This window comes from Lissotriton vulgaris, chromosome 7 (genome assembly GCF_964263255.1).
Source record: "Lissotriton vulgaris chromosome 7, aLisVul1.2, whole genome shotgun sequence".
Lineage (NCBI taxonomy): Eukaryota > Metazoa > Chordata > Amphibia > Caudata > Salamandridae > Lissotriton > Lissotriton vulgaris.
In genome coordinates, this window is record NC_141695.1 from 1308838862 (window position 1) to 1308861920 (window position 23059).

At 46.5% G+C, this 23059-nt stretch overlaps 1 pseudogene; it reads left to right on the forward strand.

Annotated features, from left to right (window-relative positions):
- Positions 1-23059, forward strand: part of LOC147703565 (uncharacterized) — a 137508-nt pseudogene that overhangs the window by 112910 nt on the left and 1539 nt on the right.

Genomic DNA, 23059 nt, shown 5'->3' on the forward strand with positions numbered 1-23059 from the left:
GAGCATCTGTGTCGTGTTGACCGCATAATTTGTAGCTTTGTGGACTTCAGTTACAAATTTAACTTTGCAAAGTCTCACATTGCAGAGTACACAGTGTTGTTCCTGGGCTACGAGCTCAACAATGGAGGACGGGGCTTGGCCCCTCACTTCTTGGAGAAATGCGCACAACTGCGCGCTCCTTCAACACTGAGAACTAAAGTCCTTGCTGGGTTTTTTGAATTTCGGGCATACTTACATTCCCGAATATGCCCAGGGTATCAAGCCTTTGTATGCTTTGATACAACTTACTTTTAACAAATTGTGCTGGCTGCCGGAACATTCGGCCATTTTGCAATCTTTGCAGGCTGATCTTCTTGAATCTAAATTCTTACTGACTCGTGATAACCAGCCAATAAGAATCATCCCTGGGGCGGTGGGTTTCACTTACCTTACTTTTAACGAAGGAGACACAGCACCTATTGCTTACAAGTCACACTTGTACACTTCGGCTGAAATGCGGATTTCCACTGTGGAAAGTTTTGACTGCATTGCAGATGGCGATTCTAAAAGAACGTGCACTGTCGCAGGGAAAACGCATGTTGGTTGTTACCCTGTATCCTGCACTAGAGGCAGTGACGAAAGCCAGTGTACCAAATTCTAAAGCTTTGCACCCTCGGTGGATACAATGGGCAGCATCTTTGACGTCTCCGGATGTCACGTTTATTTTTGATGCCTACTTGTCACAGGAGTTTTTGCAGTATGAGTTTGTTCATCCTGCACCATTGACTATGCGGCCTTTGGAGGATTTCCATTGTATCATTTACACTAATGGTTCAGCGCAGGTTGCGCATGGGTCTAAGCACGCATACATTTCTGCTTGCTCTATTGTGGTAGGTACCATGGTGAATGAGGAGTTCAAGTCCAAGGTCATGCACACGCAGACTTTAGGGGACTGTACCACACAATTGGCAGAGCTCCGCACTCTGATGCTTGCATTGGAGTACGCTGATCCTAGTGTGGTGACTCTAATTGTGAGTGATTCTTACTACTGTGTCCAGTCTTACAATGAGAACCTACACTTTTGGATTCAGAATGATTTTCGTGATTCCAAGGGTAGCACAATAAAACATGTAATGGTCTGGGTCCGAGTGGCTGAACTTAAAGGACGGTTCCACTTGTGTATGTAATTCACTCTCGGTCATCAGCGTGTGGGAGTTCACACTGTTGGCAATTCTTTGGCTGATGAAGCCGCGAAAACAGCAGTATCGACATGTTTGGTTGCAGCAGTTACACATTCCAAAAGTAAGATTGATGATGACATCTTAGCAGCTGTTGCTGCCACTAAGAAGGGAAGTAAATATCTTAAGGGGTTCCCTTTGAAGTATAGTTATCACTTAAGTCCTGATAAAGTCCCTTATGTGAAAATATCGGACGTTGGTGAACGGTTGATTCCCAGCGCGGACCGCAGGTCCACAGTGATTACAGCTGCCCATAAAGGTGTACCGTCTGCGCATGCGGGCGTTTTGGCTACTGTTTCTCAGTTGCAACAACGTTTCCGGTGGCGGGGACTGTCCAGACAGATGAGTGATTATGTCCTTCAATGTGACATTTGCCAGCAGATTAAACCTTCAACTGCTGGGCGTCCACCCCAGACAGTTATACATTTCTAATAAACCACTTGGTTGTGTTTATTTAGATCACTGTGGTCCCTTCTTCTGATACTGCGTATAAGTACATCTTAGTAGCATTTGATTCATGCGCACGCTTTGTGTGGTGTGGCCTCACCGCAGCGCTGATTCACGAACTGTCAAGAGACTTGCATGTCTTTGTAGGGATTTTTGCCTGTGGCACCTTCCATTCGGACCAGGGTCCTGCTTTCGCCTCTAAGGCGTATAAGGATGCCATGGCTTTGTTGGGGGTCCAAGTCAAGTTTTCGTCTCCATACAGGCCTGATTGTAATAGTGTTGTGGAACGAATGAACCGAGACTTAAAGCAGTCTTTGACGGCTAGGGTTATAGGCACTGGCAGGAATTGGCTAGCCCACCTCAATAGCGTGCAGTGTGCCCTTAATAATCTCCCTAGAAGGTCTCTGGGTGAGCGTACCCCATACGAAATGCTCTTTGGTATCAAGATGTTCGTCCCGGACCTTGACGGTCTAGACTCTGTGGCTGTTGCTGCCTCCTTTGACGTAGATGAACATTGCAATGTTTTACAGGATCTACAAAGGACGAGAGACAGTGTTGCAAAGGAACATTTGCCCTGCACATCTGAAGCTGCGTTGCAGATTCCGGTAGTTGGCTGGCTACTCCAAGTTGGAAAACTGGTTTGAGAGAAGATGGAAAACAAAGAATTTAGTCCCTCATATCAAGCTCCGGTGCCAGTGCTTGGAGTGAAGGGCACAAGAATAGTCATTTTACCACCACTTCCAGGTCGTAAAGAACAGAGGTATATCTCCATTGACAATGTCAGAATTCACAGAGTGGCCGATTCTTCTTAGTATGACTCCTGCAGTCTCATGCTCATCGATTTTGTGAAATTCTGTTTTGGCCCTAGCTTCTGATCCTAAGCCTGATGTTGCCCTCCAGATGCCTGCAGTTTCAAGACCTTTATTGAGTTCACTGCCTGGTGTTCACCATGATGACACTGACTATACGTACCCCACTGACTTATCAATGCCTGATTTGCAAACTTGTTTGGCTACGGAATCCAGATTTTCATTTGACACTTACTCTCACACATTGAAGATCCCTTCAAAAATTTCTGTTTTGGCTAGACTTTAAAAAAAACATTTTTTGATTCCACCTTGGACATACATTTGGTTGGTGCTTTTTTCAATTTACCTATTATCAATTGGCTTTGTGGTGTATTTCTTTTCGCTTCGTCAACGGACACTATGTCGAGGAGAGAACTTGCATTCGACATATTAATGGAACATTGGCTCCCCATTCCTAATCACACAGATTGAAGAGGGACCTGGTGTATGCCAACATCACTGCTTGGCCCGTCTTAGATGGGATTGTGTGGGATGCTGTTAGATTTCAAATCCATGGCCCCACTGAGGTTATGAATGTCCCGAATGTGCTTAGAGTTTCTATGGGGGATGTGATTAAACAAAATATACTTTCTGATGATTGGGATGTTAAGGCCGTAGAAACATTGTTTTCTGATTTGAAATATTAAGCTGCTTTTGATGCTGAAGATTTGTATTTAGAATGCCAATTATGGTGATTTGTATGGTTTCCAACATTTTGGCAATCACTACATGCATAAGGCTAATACCAGGAGGAACACTGTTAATTATACACAATGGGAACATTGTCCAACTCCTGTACAAGGCAGTTCAACTTCCTTTTTGAAGAAGTTGACTTATTTTACCGATTTTTAATCCGTCAAATCCCAAATGAATTTTATTTTAAAATGACGGAAATGTCCTCGTCCAAGGTTAGACTTACCAACACAATTATTGTATTCAAAGTCCTTTTTAGACCAGTTGGCTGTTGGGGGCTACAAATTGCGGAAGGATACCATTGATCTTAAATCTGTTTGGGGTTTTAAGAGCTGGCAGGTACAACGCACTGAGGCTTTGCACCGTGCATGTCTCATCCCAAACCACATGTTTTTGAATTAGACTATTTCACGACAACTTGCTTTGGATTGGCTACTGTTAAAAAATTAAATGCTCCTTTTCCTGAATTGGAAGAATACTCAGGTTGGAATAATGCCACTGCATTTTCGATCAGAGAGTTACAATCTATGTTACTGAATTCTTCCTTTAACATATCCAGTTTGGATCCCAATGGTTGGTTGCTTTGGCACAAAAGTGCTGATTCCTGCCACCATCATTTTCTGGGTTTAGCTCCTGGCTATACACAGGTCAGTGTGGATCCCCGTTTTGAAAGTGGCCATTCTGACTACCTATTCTGTGGGCAAATTGTGTCAAAATTGGCTCAAAATTCCACTTTGGCGTCAGTTAAGCTGCATTTATCTAAACTGACTGACGATGTTGATCTGAATGATTTTGTGAAAGGCCCGGCTAACGGCAGATCTAAAAGATGGATATATGCTATTTACAACGAAGTCTGGAAAATGTCTCAGATTGAGGCGGCACCCCGCATTAGAGCTATAGATCAGGCTAATTTAGAAAAAGTGCTAGCAGTTGTGGATAACAGAATTAACACACACTTCTTGCAATTACACCGTAGACAATATTGTTTCATCTGTTGTTGATATTGCAGGATGAAGTGTCTCTTTTTTTATCATGGTCAAAATCAATTGCGATCTATTATGCAGTTGCATGGACCTTGCAGACCCTTAAATCTGGCAAAGTGCCATGGCATTACATGAACACCTCATCTTTGTTTGCCCCATTTAATTTGACTGACTAGCAGTGTTTAATTTTAATGAAAGATGCAACATTTTCCATGTTACACATTGAAAAATTAGAACCATTACCATTTTCAGTGGCTGAAGCCAATTCGGCAATGTGGCTTATCCACAGGTTAATATCTCTCCTGTTCTCTCTATTCAAGTTCGAGGGCTGTATTAAGTAGTATGCCATTGGTAGATACGAGCCTCTGGGCACTGCTTATCTCCATGAAGCTTGGTCGCTTCCATTTACCTATAGATGCCTTAGGGAGGGTAAGGAGGTTTATTTAAATGGTGAAGAATGCACTGAGTCCCCAGATCACTCATTAATGTGTAGACATATACAATTACATGGCTCTTGTAAACTGAACGAGCCGAATTTAGCTTGTGTTTTGAAAGGTACACCTGTGCCTGCTATTTTTATTTATTTATTTATTGGGACATTTGTAAAGCGCTGCGATTACGCACACCGGCGTGTCCACGCGCTAAAAGTGGGAATAGGCAGATGACAGGGAACACAGGAAACTACGCGGGCCATTATTTAGTATAGAGATAAGTTTTTAGTTTTGCACGGAATCTAGCCTCCTCTGGTTCCAAACACAGGTCCGTTGGCAGTTTGTTCCAGTTGGTTGCCGCCAAGTGTCTGAAAGACCTGCCTCCCATGCGGGCCTTCTTAATTCTTCTTAATTAATGCTATCATGCCCACATTCACATTACTGCATTACTGACAAACAGGAGTTATTTACTTTTAAATACTGAAGATTGTTGTGGGTTAGTAGCAGGAATTGGTTATGTCGTTACCATCAGTGAGCATGTGGTTTGCTGTAAAAAATGTATGTATCCACCCCGCATAGGAAACTTGATGTTTCCATCTGGCCCACGATTCCGACCTTGAAAGCAGAGTTCAACAAGATGAGTCTCATAAGAGCTCTATTGTCCCAGAAAGAAGTTGCCTTAAAACCACTCGTGAGACATTCGTCCTCACGTGGCTAACTCTCGCACAGAGGTGCATGCTTTAATAAATACTGATTTGCCCTTGCATTTCGGTGAGTTAATTCGCACTATCTTAAACGCATCCTCCACCACGGAGCTGGCACACTTCTTTAAAGTTGTAAGCAGTGGCCTTGTGACTTCTTTTCAAGCTATTTTCAGTGTCTTCCCAGCCTTTTTTCATTCTATTTTTTCCAGCCTGTTTGATGGATTTCCCTTAATGCTGGCTCTGGTTGCAGGTGTTTTGCTGCTGTTTTGTTTATTTCAAAATGGATGCACATCCTGTGTTTCAAGGAGACCTGTCACGGCTGTCACTGCTCCGTAATAGGATGCTTGGGTATTATGGAGCACTGCCTCTTGCTACATTGAGTGCGGCTTATGGATTATAGTTTCGATTTTCCTACTTCACATGCGTCCAGCCTGTCTTTATTGCCTGAGTTGCGATTTCGACTGGGCCCTGGATTTGTCTCTGCAATACAGTGTCTCCCGATGTGGATTATGATCGGCTTATGAGCCCCTTTGTTGCTCATGACCTGCTTTGTTCTAGCGGAGGGATTATGGCATTTGCAGCGATGCATGGAGTCCTGGGTCGTTGGAATGTGTTCGCAGCGGCGCAAGATTTCTTGGCACACCGCTTCATTGAAAATCCACTGAGTTGTCCTCTGATGGTGCTAGAGGCTCCGGTAATTGAGGAACATGTATGTTCTTTTCCTTTGTTCAATTGGATGGCTGAAACATTTTCGGATGAGAACAGTGACTTCCTGATGGAGGCTGTTGAGGCATATTTTGCATATTCCTTATTCGACTGAGATGTGTTTTCGCTTCTCTCTTCCATGACCTAGATCATAATTTGGACATCGGAGATTTTTTTCGAGCCTGACATTTTTTCCTGCCCAGACCTATTGGCTTCACTATGTCCATGGCTGCGTCAATTAAATTTGGATCATGCTCGGTCTATAATTTTTTTTTATTTTATTTAAAAAAATTCTTTCCCTGTGCAAATTTGAAACTGGTTCTGACTGTCGTTCTTGAACTCTGCTTTCTGAAAATTTGCCCTTAATCTTATCTTATCTTATCCGTGCTCGGATCAAGGGAGGGTGTCATGGTGATGACCTTTGCCTTTACACTGTGTTAAGTTAGCATGAACTTATTAGAAGTTTAAACGCCATTTTTCCTCTCTGCTGCTTTTGCACACGGCAATATATTATAAATGTTTAGAGTCTAGCAGAATATTTTGCTTCACACAAGGATACTGTTTTTCCTATAGTATCAGCCTTGCTTGGTAAGCTATGTCTGAACAGTGAGTGCCGAGGCCTTCAAGTTTATTTCAACACAGTAGTTGTTGTTCGGTCTGATCAGCGCACGTTCTAGATATAACATGTATGCAGCTGTGGGCACCTCGTTTTTTTGGCGAGTTTAATAATGCACTGCGTAGTACATGAAGACACAGTTTGGAGAACATTCGCATGCAGAGAGCTGGTGTAGGAAATGATGTGATACCTTCATACTATGACCAGAGGTATGGGGCTGCCCTTGTAATCCCAAGATACCTTCTGTAGATATAATATGATATACTAGCAAGGGAGGGTAAAATGTAGGTGTCATTTAGCCTTCTTCCCTTCAGCATTTTGACATGCTTTCTCCCTTTGTATTTTATGAAATTGTAACTATGCTGATAACCTTGTTGCTTATAATATGTTTCCTTGTATTAGCTAAGATACTGCGCTTGAGAACCCGGCATTAGAAATAAATATTTCAAACTTACACGTGTCCTCATTTACTCCCCGTTTTGGACTGATATGATAGTATAACGAAAGAGTGTTTGTGTTCCGCATTACCTGAGGTGTTCTAAGTCCATGTTCTTAATTGTCTAATCATTTATTTTTTATTTTTTTTTGTCCTGATACATGCCATCAATAAAAGAGCGCTCTAGTTGGGATATCTCCACCTCCCTCCTACAGGCATTAGTAGGAGGCCACCCTGATAAAAAGCCTGATGAGGGGGATAGTCTTCCCAGAGACATGGCTGTATCCTTGTCCTACTCCCGTTTGCAACACCCAAAAGGGTTTAGATGTTATTAGAGAGGACCGGACCTACAAACCTTGGCCTAATCATTGGACTGATCTTACTTCTCTCTCCAGGTCTCCAAAGCCGACCAGATTTCATCAAGGCTGGAATTATCAAATGCCATGTCTGATTGACTAACCATGACGATGTTTTTAGGCAAACCGCAAAAGTAGGTTGTACCTCAAGCTTCCAAGATCTATAAATTTCCCTCCTAGCGATGGTTACTACATATAATACAAACTTTGAGTCTAGATCGTTCAAACCAAATTTGCCAGGAGGCCAAAGAAGATTAACATAGCACATACTTCAATCTGCATGCCCAATACTTCTTCAAGGAAACCACATACCTCCATCCAAAAGGGGCCGGTCTTCGGGCAGTTCAGAAATATGTGCAGGTCATCCGCGGCCGGAAACTTACATCTAGCACAATGGTATATTGTTGCGGACATCTTGGACAGTTTACCTGGATTCCAGTATACCCTATAGGTGGTGTACAGATGATTTCTCCTTAAATTAGCTGGTTTAACCACAGCCTGTAACATAGAAAAAGAGTCACACCAGAGTTTCCGCAGGTCATGTCCATTTTCGGTGAGAACATTACCCCAGCGTCTCACCAGCTCTGACTCTAAACAGGCCCCTGTTTCTATGAATGCCCCATACCGTAAGGACACCTCACGTTTCCATGATCCTACTCTAGCAATAGAGTCAATAGTTGTACTAGAGTCTTCATTACTCCATGATTGTGATGACCACCACGTGGATAGCTGGTAAAACTTAAATCTTGTCAGTGTCCCCCTAGTAACACAGGACATCAAGTCCCAGCTCATAAGATGTAAATCCATCTGGAGGTCTCCCCAAACTCTAATGCCAGTGGATCTGAGTGGTTGTGATAATTGGTCCTGAAGACAATCGGGGGTACCTGGAGAATCCCAGATTGGGGAATGGGGGCACAGTGTGGTATTTGCAGTGATTTCATGATGTATCCCCAATTTCTTAATGCAGCCGATAGAACCTCAAGTCTGACTTTCTTGTAGAACTTTGGATCCCCAAATTTATAGAGAAAGAATTCCTGTCCTGTGGAATATCATGCAATAAGGCCCGAAACAAACGGCCCATTGAGGAAGAATCGATAGTATTAGCTGGCATTCTAAAATTTTAGAAAGTGAAAGGCATGGCAATAGGAGAGCAAGTCAGGTAGAGCTAGTCCCCCCCAATTTCAGCCATCTCCTCCGCTTTTTCCAAGCTATCCTCGGGGTTTTAGTGGCCCAATTAAATGACCCTATTTTGCCTTGAATGGTGGCAAGATCTCTGGCATTAAATGAGAGTGGAATTGAGTTGAACAAAAAGGTTATCTTAGGTAAGATTATCATTTTCATGAGGTTCACCCTCCCGTATATGTTTAATGGGAGATTCGCCCAGCGCGCTAAGGAGCCCACCTCCTTCGAAACCTTATCCCAACTGATCCTAGATGTATCATTCAATTGCTGTGCTAGATGGATTCCTAAGTATCTCATCCGACCTTTTGCTCCTGGTATTACATCAGTACAATTCACTATTTCAGTTTTTTCCTTATTAATTTTGTAGCCAGAGATCTTACCAAATTCACCCGCTAACTTATATAATGTAGGTATAGCTGTTACGTGGTCGGAAGTATACATTAGCAGGGCGTCTGCGTATAGGGCAACCTTAAGATCTAAATCCGCAATCTTAAAAGGCAAAATTGAGAGTTCTTCCCTAAGGGGACAAACAAAAGGTTCGATATAAACATTAAACAATAAAGAGGACAGGGGAAAACCCGGTCTAGTGCCTCTTGAGATGTCGAACTATTCTGATAGGGTACCATTAACTAAAACTTTTTCACATGGGCTTGAATACAAAGATTTAATGGCATCAATAAAATTCAATGGGAAACCAAAACTATGCATCTTGTCCCAGAGATAATTCCAATTGACTTGATCGAATGCCTTAGCGGCATCGATTGTAACAAGTGTTAATGGTAGCCCTTTCTCCATTGCAACGTCAGTTGCTCCTATTGCTTGAAAAGTGAGCTCATTGAGCTGCCCTCCCTGTATAAACACCCTCTGATCCACATGTATGATAGTTTTAATGATTTTTGCCATCCTAGAGGCCAAAATTCCAGAAAAGATCTTGAGATCCGAATTGAGTAGTGAAATGGGCCTATAGGCCTCAATTATTTGGGGGTCCTTGTCTGGCTTAAGGATCAATGATACAGTCTCCTCCGACCATGTGGGGGGGATAGGTTCATTATCTAAGAATATTCTATTGAAGAGAGTTTTTAAAACCGGTACAATCCTAACCGTTAGGCTCAGATAAATCTCTACCGGAAGCCCATCTGGGCCCACAGCTTTACCTCTGCACATGTTTTTAAGCTGCTCTCTGATCTCCCCCTCGGTTATACTTGTGGCTAGATATATACTGTCTCCCTCAGACAGATGTGGAAGAACTATCTTATTCAACCAAATTTTTACAGCTTCAGGGTTATAGCATATTTCTTCCTTATATAGGTCGTACAAAAAAGATCTGGCTTCCCCCCTGATCTCATCTTCTTCCTGCAGTAGTAAACCTGTCCTTCTTTGGACCAAATTCTTTGTTATTCCAGATTCGATCCGCCCTAGATTAATAAGCAAGAAGAGAACCACATCTTTCACCATAGGCAAAATGCTGCAGCTTACTTGCATCCCATCTGCCTTTTTCAATGTTATCTAATCCAGCTTTGAGACCGGCTTGTAGGGAGACCAGATCCTTCTCAAGCTGTGGTATAAAGTTTCTAAATGGAAGCACTGCCTGTTGTAATTCCTTCTCCTTCCTTAGCTGATCCGCTTTTAATGATCATCAAGGAGCTCAGGAGCCCCCTCACATAGGCCTTAAATGTCTCCCAGACTATGCATTCACTGGTGGTGGTGCTATTAAGTCTGAAAAATTCTTCAATTTTCTTATCCAGCTCTATTCTCACACTCTATTCTAATAATACGGTCCTATCCAAGGTCCATCTCCTTTGGCACCTGTCTGATTTAAGGTTAAGTTTCATCTCTACTAAAGAATGATCGGATATTGATGCAGGAGTATAGGCTATGGACTTAAGGTCTGAAAGTAGGCTCTGATCAATTAAGAAATAATCCATTCTTCAGTATTGCTTGTATTTCTTGCTATAGGAGGAATACTCCCTAACTTTCCCTTTATCCACTCTCCATACATCTAATAACTTGAACTCCTTTACCAAAACGTTGAGTGTAGAGAAAGTTCTAGGTAGAACCCTATATTTTACTTTCGATGTACGGTCAAGATCTGTATCAAATACTAAGTTGAAATCAACGCACGTTATCAATGGACCTGAAGTTTCTAACAGATTGGTCTGAAGCTTTAACATAGGACCCTGATTATCCTTGTTTGGCCCGCTTCCCTGAGCCAGCACCCTCCGGCCAGCTCAGCAAACCCCAGCCAGGCAGCCGACAACCTCACGAAGTGGATTAGCAACTGCGCAGACGAACTCGCGCCTATGAGGACCCCGCCCAGCAGACCCGGCAGCAAGAAAGCCACATGGTTTACCGACGAACTCAAGAGCTCCAAGAAGAACTGCAGAGCCCTCGAATGTCTGGAGAAAGGAACCCACACCGGACAACAGGACCACCCTCAAGCTCGCCACCCGGAAACACCACCAACTAATCCGCACCACCAAGAAAACGGCTTTCAAGAACCGACTGGACAACAACGCACACAACTGCAAGGAACTCTTCAACATCGTGAAAGAGCTCTCCAACCCCAACGCCGGAAACAACGACATCACCCCATCGCAAGACCTCTGCAACTCCCTCGCCTCCTACTTCCACAACAAGATCGCGGACATACACAACAGCTTCAGCACCCAACCGACCCACGCCACGACCACAGCAACGCCGCCCACCACCACCCTCCGAGCCTGGACTCCGATCAGCACCGAAGACACCGTCCGCATGATGAACTCCGTCCACTCCGGATCTCCGACCGACCCCTGCCCTCACCACGTCTTCAACAGAGCCGACGCTGTCATCGCACCCCACCTGCGGGACATCACCAACACCTCCTTCGACACCTCCACCTTCCCCGAGAGCTGGAAGCACGCCGAACTCAGCGCTCTTCTCAAGAAACCTACGGCAGACCCCACCGAACTCAAGAATTACCCCCCCCATCTCACTACTCCTGTTTCCAGCCAAAGTCATCGAGAAGACCGTCAACAAACAGCTGGCCGCTTTCCTCGAGACGAACGGATCCCTCGACCCTTCACAGTCCGGCTTTCGTGGCAACCACAGCACCGAGACAGCCCTCATCGACGCCACCGACGACATCCGAACCCTGATGGACAACGGAGAAACAGCGGCCCTCATCCTCCTAGACCTCTCCGCGGCATTCAACACTGTCTGCCACCGCACCCTAGTGCAGCGCCTCAGCAACGTCGGAATCCAGGAGAAGGCACTGGAATGGATCGTCTCCTTCCTCGACGGAAGAACACAGAGAGTCCGCCTACCACTGTACAAGTCAGAGGCCACCGAAGTCATCTGCGGCGTCCCTCAAGGATCCTCGCTGAGCCCTACCCTCTTCAACGTCTACATGAGCCCCCTCGCGGCCATCGCACGCCAACACAACCTCAACATAATCTCCTACGCCGACGACACCCAGCTGATCCTCTCCCTGACCAACGACCCCGCCGCCGCCAGAGCCAACCTGCACGAAGGGATGAAAGAGGTAGCCGAGTGGATGACGACCAGCCGCCTGAAACTGAACTCAGACAAGACGGAGGTCCTCATCCTGGGCTCGTCGCCCTCCGCCTGGGACGACTCCTGGTGGCCCCCCGCCCTGGGCACCGCACCCAAACCGACGAACCACGCACGCAACCTGGGCTTCATCCTGGACTCCTCCCTCTCCATGTCCAGGCAAGTCAACGCCGTCTCCTCGTCGTGCTTCAACATCCTGCGCATGCTTCGGAAGATCTTCTGGTGGATCCCCACAGAGACCAGGAAGACCGTCACCCAGGCCCTCGTCACCAGCCGACTGGACTACGGCAACGCACTCTACGCCGGAACCACCGCCAAGCTCCAGAAGAGACTCCAGCGGATCCAGAACGCCTCTGCCAGACTCATCCTCGACATCCCACGGAACAGCCACATCTCCGGACACCTGAGAGACCTGCACTGGCTCCCCGCCAACAAAAGAATCACCTTCCGGCTCCTCACGCACGCACACAAAGCCCTACACGACCAAGGCCCGAGCTACCTCAACAACCGAGTCAACTTCTACGCTCCCAAACGCCACCTCCGATCTGCCAGCCACGCCCTCGCCGCCGTCCCACACATCCGTAGAGCCACAACAGGAGGAAGGTCCTTCTCCCACCTGGCCGCCAAGACCTGGAACTCCCTGCCGGCCGACCTGCGCCTGACCCAAGACCACCTCTCGTTCAGGAAGAAGCTCAAGACCTGGCTGTTCGAGCAGTAACGGCCCCCCCCCCCCCAAGCGCCTTGAGACCCTACGGGTAGGTAGTGCGCTCTATAAATGTCCATGATTGATTGATTGATAATATACAGCACAAACTACTGATATACCATTAATAGAAAGAGTTGCAGTTAGCCACCTCCCAGACTGGTCAGTACTCCATTTCACCACCTTAATCCCTCTATTATGGCTTATAATCATTGCCACCCCTCTTGTACAACCCTTCTGAGTTGAGGACATCCCCTCTTGTACCCAACTAAACCTATTGAAACCCTGATTACATTCGTGGGCCTCCAGATGAGTTTCCTGCAGTAAATAAATGTGAGTCTCATTTTCCTTCAAAAACTCACACACCTGGGATAACTTTCTGGGATTTCTAAGACCATTAATATTCCAGGCGAGGAACTTAATCTCCTGCTTTCTACTCATATCGGATCTCGAATTTCAGTAGGGATCCTCCAACTAGAGCCATTAAACCTTAACTTTATTTGCATGAGGACAGCTTTCGAATTTTTCTTCCCCTCCCTCCTCCCCCCCCCCCCCTTCTTGAGGAACCCACCTTCCATTTTTGGCGGACAAGCACCGGATGGGACCCTCCACGGAACGAACGACATCTCATTATTCGGTGTTCTGTTAAATACTTTAAACAACAAATTTATCTCACCCCCTTATCTTACCTCGATTGACTCCCCAGTGCTGTGAGCATAACGTGGTTATCTAACATAGTAATCTTACAGGATTAAGGCATCCCCAGAATGCTATTCAAAATTTTTTTTTTAACTCTATCCCCTAATCTGGAGCAGTAGAGCATCCACATTTTCTGGGGCACTGAAGTTATGCATCTAGTTGTTCCACATAACTTTCAGTAATAGAGGAAACGTCATTTGAACCTGTGCCCCCAGACTCCTAAGTTCTGGCATTCTTGAACCCAACTCCCACTGCCGCTTCGCTGTCCTACTGCCTATATCTGAGCGGATCTGGTATGCCCCCATCTCATGGTGTGATGGTACCCCCTTCAGGGATCTCCCCAGAATCAGCTCTTTTACTGCATAGGTCTGGAAGTTAACCAGGATTCTCCTAGGGGCTTTCCTGTCTGGGTGAGGTTTTAAAGGGTCCCTGTGGACTCTCTGGATCTCAGCTTTCAGATCAATATCTTCTCGATCTTTCAGAATGCCCTCTTAACAACTTGCATACAAAGGCCTTAATATCCCCCTTCTCCACCCCCTCCTGGATTTTAAGAATCCTTCGGTTATTCTTATGAGCTTGCATCTCTAACTGTTCCATATCTAGCTGTAAAACTCTACTCTGGGATTTTAAAGCCTCTATATCATTCGTATTCTCCTGAACTGAGACGGAGTGTCTTGACCTCAAGTTCCAGTGAACCTGTGCGGGCACTAATATCATCCAGCTTGGACTCTAGTGCCTTGCATTTATCTTGTATCCCCTTCTGGTTTGCTTCTGAGATTGCAAATTTAGAGAGCAGATCTCCCCTTAGGGCCGGAAGAAAAGGTCCCAATTGGCCCTTATTACTAAATCCCCCCTCTCCATTTCCATCTCCAACTTTATCAGGGGACATTACTTGAGGATCTTCATCCGGCATATCTGGGGGACCAACAGAATGAAGTTGTGAAGTTGTTTGAGTTGTTTGGCTGGAAATATGAGTTGAAATGGAGGGGGTAATGGTTATGGTAGTAGTATTGGTGGTGTTAGCCGCTGCAACCCCTGATGTCAAGTCATCTTGCCGGCTCGATGGACTTATAAGACTGATAGGACTAATCGGATCAGCAGAGTCAATTACGCTCTGCGAGTCTGTTAGTTGCCTCTTCCTGCACTTCCTGCAACTTAACCACAGGAGAAAAACGATTCTTAAGAGGAATTTGAGGAAGTTGAAGGGGGCTACTCTGTGGAGCTAGAGCTGTGCCTGCAACGGCTTCTAATTTTGAGTCTTGTAGCCTTACAGCCTGCTCCATAATTTTTAAGTAGGATTTAAGGGAAGGAGTAGATTTTAGACATACCGCCCGGGATCTTGGGTTTCACAATGCCCCCAGACTTAGTGTGTTTCTTTTTGCGGGGGTCGTAGGCACGACTTTTTTCAGGCTATCTAGGGAATCCAGGGTGTCAAATTGTCTAATTTTAAACCCCACCTGGGTTTGAGAACGAAGCTGGTATCTATTCCTTCCTGTAACCTCCCACCAACAGACTCCTCTTTTCTTCTCTCCTTCCTTTTCTTCCCTGTAGTGTAAGGGGTCCCGGATATAGTCACCGGCACAGTCACAATTGCAGCTACTTCCCCCACCTCACTTTGGATCGGGTCTGTGCTATCTGCTATATTAGCTTCATTAGCTTTATTGGTTTCAGCGGCTAGTTTTGCGAGTAATGCAGGAGAAGGTGCGGGATTTAAAAAGACCTGAGCCATACACTCCCTCTGGTCCCGTTCCAATGTCCTGCCCACCTCGTAATTCTTTAAGGGGCGCTGTATTTCCAGAGTACACAATGGTGCATGCGGTGTACTCACTCTGCCAAATCAGATGATGCCAAATCCGATGATACCAAACCCAAAGCGAAGCTGTGTGGCTGCTACCCGAACCCGTAACCACAGCCTTGCACGGCTCTCCCACAAACTCACTCGGCCTCCGCCGAATCCACCGCGAGCATCCGTTGCAGCCACTGGCTCAGCCTCCGCTTCTCAAGCCATCCGCACCTCCCGGCCCTAGCGCCGACCTCCAGCTCCCCGGGGCCGCTCCACACCGCCGAAAAAAAAAATAGAAACAGGGGCCACATCGGATCAGGATTCAGGAATCCTTCTTCACCATCGAAAATACTGCATCCTTACTGGGTGAGTTCACTGCATTCAGCAGTATTATATTCTGTCTTCATGTCGAGATGTCGCACTGTTCCTGGAACTCCCGCGACCGGCATCAGCCAGCCGCCATGTTCCCCTCGCCTCTTTTGGTTGACTAATCATTGGGGGTATGGCAGAACCAATGAGACACTGATTGCTAGTCTGGTAGGGGATTTTGGCTACTAAGGTGAGTTTTGGCACACCCTAACTCACTAAGGTTCCAAGTCTGTGCACAGTTCTGTGTAGGAGCAGAATCCCTGTGACAGTTTCTCAAAGCCACATTACCTCCAACACCACTATAACCTCTACACTCTACATAACCGCGAAACTCCGCTCGCAAGTACCTGCTGGTCAGATTCTCGAACTGCTGCACACCTTCCCGGTGACTAGGGCTACAAGAGGGGGACAGCCGCTGACTGCAGGCGGCCCACGCCAACGGGCCTCACTTATTCGCACCACCTGGCTGCCCGACCTAAGGGAGGACTACATCTCCCAGAGAACCTGGGGGCGCACCTATAGCGTGTCTTCGCCCAAGTGCCAGGAGGCGCTCAGAAAGGACCGCAGACTCCCGCAGCGCGGGACGTGCGCGGGGGAAGCCCGGGCCAAGGGTGGGAAAAGCCCGGGCCAAGGGTGGGAAAAGCCCGGGCCAAGGGTGGGAAAAGCCCGGGCCAAGGGTATGAAAAGCCCGGGCCAAGGGTATGAAAAGCCCGGGCCAAGGGTGGGAAAAGCCCGGGCCAAGGGTGGGAAAAGCCTGGGCCAAGGGTGGGTCCATCGACGCCAGTTAGGGGCAGACAGAGGCTCGGCTGGGCCACCCCCCTTTTCCTCTGTTATTTGTGAGTTGCGGTATAGCCCTCTTCTGTACCAGAGTAAGGAAGAAATTGTGGGGAGGCCTGGCACTAGAGTGGCTTGCTCAGACAAGGATTTAGTCCCGGAATCACTTTGGAGGCAGTAATCTGGAGGGCGGGAACAAGATTCATGTGGCTTTGTCAACAAACCCAAGGTACTGATAAAAAAACTCATTGTGTTTAACCCCTTGGCTGCTGGGGTAATTTTCCAGCTGTGCTGGGGGGCGGGCGGGGCGCACAGCGCCCCGGTGCTCATGACGAGCTGAGCTCGTCATGAGCTACAGTGCTCCTGTGCTCATGACGAGCTGAGATCGTCACGGCCACACCCGTTTCAATAGAACGTTCAACACAGCAGGAGAGTTATCTCAGCGTGCGAGTGTTCTAATGGCCATGACGAGCTCAGCTCGTCATGAGCACCGGAGCACTGTAGCTTATGACGAGCTGAGCTCGTCATGAGCATGCAAAGGGTTAAATTACCCGCCACACTTATTGGGAGCATTCGTAATCCTAAGGTTATGTGTACCCGGAAAGAGTTAAACAGAGTGCAGGGGGGAGGTGTGAGGGGGACCCTGGACGCCTTCATAGTGAGGGCTAAGTCTCTCCTGAACCATGAAATCCAGCTAACCGAAAGAGACTCTCATTGGACAAGCTCATCGAGAAAAAGAGATCCTCTATGGGCGTCCTTGCTAGTTGTCCATCCCCCCCCCCCCCTCACAGGGATCGTTCCCGGGCAAAGCACAATGGTACACAGGGTCACCACCAAGGCCACAGTACACTCTCCCGCACCAACAGTAGGGGCACCCATACCACCACAAACCATTGAGCTAGACGATAACGACCAAGATCAGTTAAATTTTTATCATCAAGAGGGGGTGGAATCACAGGATCGCATCTCTCGGACACCTGACCTTTTAGGGCGAAGGGACGAGGAGGCAAACATGCCTAACCAGGAGATAGCGGAAAAAACTCCCCCAGAGCCTAAAGGGGAAGTGATCACGCGCTCAAAAAAGGGTTTACAGGTGAAGGGCAGTACCACTAATAGTAACTCAAGAGAGGCCAAAGTCCTAGCTAGGTACACAAAGAAGGGGGGACCACACACACAAAAAAAGACAAGACAGAGAGGAGTAGAGGGAGGGGGGTCGTGGAAGAAGACATCGACAACGCCCATGAGGTGCCCGAATTGTACTGAGGCACTGGTATTGGAGGGATGCAACAAAGAGCTGATTACTACATTTGAATCCCTATTACTAGCGTATCTGGGACCTCTGGAGAAGAAGTTAAGCGTAATAGAAGGGCAACTCTCACAAATAATGACAAGAGATAGGACAGAGGGTGTAACTGAGAAAGGGCAATGGCTGATGGGGAGGGGAAATGTCGAGACTACTAAATATCCCAAGCCAGGTCTACTCAATAATGGCACAAGTGGGGTGCATAACAGTGTAATGGATCCGGTCAACGATAGGCAAGAGGCGTTAAGGAAGAACCCACGAGAAGGAGGTTCATGTAGTGAGGTTCAGGGTCACTCGAGTCTAAGCAAAGTAAACAGGCAATCGAGAGAGGAGAGGCCATTGGCCCGTTCTATCAATGATAACACATTGTGCGATCGGGGGGGTGGAGGTGCTAGACTTACGGAACTAGCACCCTCACAGGTGGATATGGTAAATAACACCCAGGAACTACCAGTATTAGATCTACCTCCAGCAGTAAGTCCCTACACAGTGGTCCTGACGGGGATCCAGCCATGTCCAGAGGGCAGGGAAGAAACCACCCGTTCCCTGATTAACTAAGCAGCTCACTGGCTGGCCATTAACGTAGGTTTCAGTATTCGTATCCATAGACATATTTTAATGGCCAGAAGAGTATCATGGATTGGAAAGAGCGGAAATAGATCCTCGGGAGACTGCGTTATACTAAACTTCAGATACCCGGAGATGGTAAGAGATCTATTGTACCATCAAAATCAGGGGACTCATCAGGACGCAAGTAATTCCAGGGCCAGATTACTCCCACTAGGCTTCTTCTACAGAGATCATGCACAAACCCAGAGGAGGGAAGGTCCAAGGCAAACAAGGGCAAGGATAATGGCCGGGGGCATTTAGTGCCGCTGTTCAATCGATACACCCCCCTACAAAGTATCTCCGGCCTAAGCGACCTGGACTGACTACACGAGGGGCCAATTATAGCTCCAAGGGCCGCTATGGAGGAAGTCCAGTTAGCCACGGTCACTGGAGGAAAAGGTGGAAATCAGACTGATAGTCAAACACAGCCCATAGCACGGACAGCATACAGAGAGCTTTCCACCGTCTCTAGGCCTCCCGGAAGACTGGTACCCCATAAGGGGTTAACTGTCCTGGGTACAAACTCCTCATTATCTGAAGGACAGGAAATGTTTAATATTACCTGGAACATAGCAGGCCTGTCTAGCAAACTAAAAAATCAGAATTGGCTGAACTATATAAGGAGATTTAAATAATCTGTCTCTAGGAAACATGGGCGGTGGATTCGGTCGATCTAGCAATAGGTTATAAGATGTACTTCGTGCCCGCCCAAGATCTCGGGCTGGGCGAGCTAAAGGAGGTCTTATTATGTATGTGGACCTGAGGCTAGGGGAAAATGGGAGAACCTAGCTTGGGATTCTGCTTGCATTCAAGGGTTACAGTTCACAACCAGGGGTCTGAATATGACTCATTAATTTTTATAATGCCATTAAAGGCGGGCAGACATTGGCCAGCCTGGCTGAGCTGGACCATAGGCTGACAAGATTTGAATCACAAGGAGGGAGTAAAGCACAGTTGATGGTGATGTGAGATTTTAACTGCCACCTATGCGACCACCTACTTAACAGTCAGGGGGTCTGGGCATCGTGCCCAAGGGAAGCTGGATTACACATGGAACACACCAGGGAGGGACTGGAACTAAGCAAGGTCCTGGGCACACATGCTCTGACACACACACTAGAACTGATAAGAGTAGTCTGGCCGTGGGCATCCCTCCAACCTTTAAAGGTAAAGGAAGGGGCTCCATTATAGATTTTATTTTTATACCCACCACTCTAATTTGTCGGATATTGAGCTTTAATGTCGAACTAAGCCCCTTCAGCGATCACAACCCGCTGGTCCTAACCCTACAGGGTCCTGACCCAGTCACGTATACCCAGAGTAAACGGACCATAGGCTCTTTTAAAGCAACGGATCAGGGGAGAAGATTAAGATGGGCAAACACTGATTGCGACAAATTTTATAAGGCTTTACTAACGGGGGAAAAACCAACAGATATGGTTGAGCTTGGATCCTGTTATTGAGGGGGCGGGCCAAATTTCTGCATATGAGGGGGTTGCTCGCCGAATTGATGAGCTCCTTAGAAGTACAATCAGGAAAAAAGTAGAAGACACCCCAAGGTGGTTTAATCAGCAATGTTCTAGTGCCCTTAGAGATCTTAAAGCAGCACTAAAGATGGTCCCCAGAGACCAGCTCTGTGTGTCATTGCGCAGGGAGAGGTATAAACAGGCCCTGAAATACTGTAAATACTCTCTGCAAAACGAGGCCTGGGAAAACCTCAGGGAGGCAGCTGAAGCGAGGGATATGTATACCTTTTGGAAAATTGTGAATGACCCTCTTTTTAAGGATAGGGATAAACCTAATTTGCCTGCCACGTCCTACCAGAGGCTTGGGCGGAGTACTTTAAAGGTCTTTATAACCATGACTGTCCAAGCATTGTACCTCTATCTGAAGGGTCAGAAAACCGAACATCTCTGGACATCCCCTTTGCCTTGTGCGAGATAAAAACGGAAATAGAGGGACTAACCCGAAACAAGGCCCTGGGACCGGATGGGATGCCCCCCCCTGATCTCCTGCTTTCCCAGGTAGGCCTATGGGCTCCAATCTTAGCAAGAGTAATCAACACAGCAGTGGAGACAGGTATGCCTCGTTCATGGTCCACTGCAACAATTGTTCCCATTTTTAAAACGGGCGCCAAAGATAACCCACAATGTTATAGACCTATTTCCCTCATTGACGTCTCAGTGAAAGCCATGGGGAGAGTAATCCTTAACGGCCTATTGGAATGGGCAGAAGAGCATGAAATAATCTCTGACATCCAGTATGGCTTCAGGCCGGGTCGCTCAACAACTGACCAATGCCTTAACCTCTACCTCATCGTTGCCAAGTACACCGCCGCCAGTAATGTACTTGGCATTCATGGACCTGACAGCGGCCTTCGATAGGGTCAATCGTACTATATTATGGGAGTTACTGGGGACCATGGGTGTGGATCCAGGACTGGTGAATATTTTACGTACCTTACGCCAGAACACTTCAGCCCGGGTCCGATATAATGAAGATGGAGACACCACAGATTTCTTTCCCTGCTCTAGGGGTGTCAGACAGGGTTGTATCCTGGCCCCCTTTTTATTCACATTATATATTAACGGTTTAGATTGGGCTCTGGGGGAATTAGGGGCAGATAGTCCTAGATAGGCAACAGAGAAATACCGGTCCTGTTGTACGCGGATGACGCGGTGCTGCTGTCTCGTACTGCACGGGGCTTACAGTACTTGATTGATGGATTTGTTAGCTTTATGGAGAACCTGGAGTTGTCCGCAAATCTCTCCAAATCCTACATCATGGAGATGGGGAAAAGATCAGGTAGAAAATTAAATTTTAAGATTGGCTTTCACTCTTTAGAAAAAGTACAGGCATTTTCTTATCTAGGTATCGTGTTTGACTCCCGGACTAGGTTTAACAAACTGATAGAGGGGAAATGCAGTTCTCTCTCTAGTTCCTCCGTGGCAATTATGAAATTTGCGCAAAGGTTGGGACGTTGGGCCCCAGAAAAATCACGAAATTGTACAGGGCCATTTGCAAGGCAAAAATGCTATATGGAAGTGAGGTATGGGGATTCACTGATTCCACAAAGATACAGGTTGAAGAAAACAAATTCCTGCGAAGGTTACTGAGAGGCTCACAGAGTACCCCATCTTACTCCATTCATGAAGAGCTAGGTTGCTCTTACATCAGAGATGAGATTCAATTAAAACCCCTCTCTTGTTGGATACAAACATGGACCAACCCCAAAGCGACCTTAGGAAGGCAGATTATATCTGATTGCATCAAAAGGGATTACGGGCACAGCATCCCCTGGTTGAAATATATTAAGGAAACCCTGGTTGGTTTAGGTCATGCTGACTATTATGAAAACCCGAAGTCATTGGCAGCACAGGCTAAGGAGATTGTTAAGACGGCATTTTTAAAGCAGAGGGCCTCCGACAGGGACGATACTGAGTTGATTAAACCATCCGTAAGAGCCCACCTACTTGCCAAATCTAGTCCTGGCATGGAACCATATTTGGCTTACTTCTACAATGCCCAGGACAGATTTCTGATGAGATTTAGGATGAACCAACTTCACTACATATTGGGGTGTCCAGCGGGATTTTTTCCAAAGATTGAGTTAGGGGGCCCCTGCGACTATAAGTCTCCGCAGGATATGCTCTATTTTGTTTTATTGTGCCCTTTTTATGCTCGCCCCAGGAGGGTGTTTTTAAAATGAATTTTAAAGTCTGCTAGGTTCAAACAAGCAACGGTGGCGCTACTATTCCTGAAACTGTCCGCAGAGGCCCTCACACTCTTTTGTATAGTACATTTTTTAAGTATGGCCGCAAGATTGAGAAAAACCATAGACTTCGGAGGCTGACGTGACACTTTTTTCTCACTCCCAGGGTTACTCTGCATGAGGTTTTTGAATGGACTACTCAAACCTAGATGATTTTAAGGTGTCCTGTTTGTGGTTTATTCCTTGTTCTGCCAAGCCGGCAGTAAGCCCTCTGAAACACATATCTTTTCTACTGATCAGAATCCTCCGGGTATATTTTTTATCACAATTGTCAGTCTATTTTAGTAGTATATGTAAGAAGTTTTGTATCTAATTTTTATTATAATACCTTGTGGACTGTTTTTGCCTGAGTTTTTAAAAATGTTTGCTGTACACTTTTATGGTATCCTTGGATACCGAATAAAGTAATTTTGTCTGTCACTATAACCTCTATTACCATTACCAGAACTCCTACCATCACCACTAGCCACATTTTCACGTTTGTACATATGCACAGTATTTGACATTCTTGTGCGAATGTGTAAGAGAAATGGTGATGCTGTCGCATCTGAGACTGTGCACCATCCATGGTAGTTTGGTGGGGGGGGGGGGGTCCAAGCCAACAGAGCTGCCTCTGAACTGGTAGCCACATGCTAATGGCATTTGTGCACGCATTTTTGCATGCATTGCCATTTAAGCCAGTCCTACTGGGTTTGCAAATGGATGTTCTCAAACTCCTAGTCTTTATTTTATTGACGTTGGAACATTTCAGTTCTAGGGTCTAATAAGGTTTAAATAAGCATTTATATTTAACAGAATAGTCTGAGATGTATCAAATAAAGCAAACCCCTGATTCAGCCTGGTTCTTTGATCCCTTGCTGTTGCATGTTTCAACCAG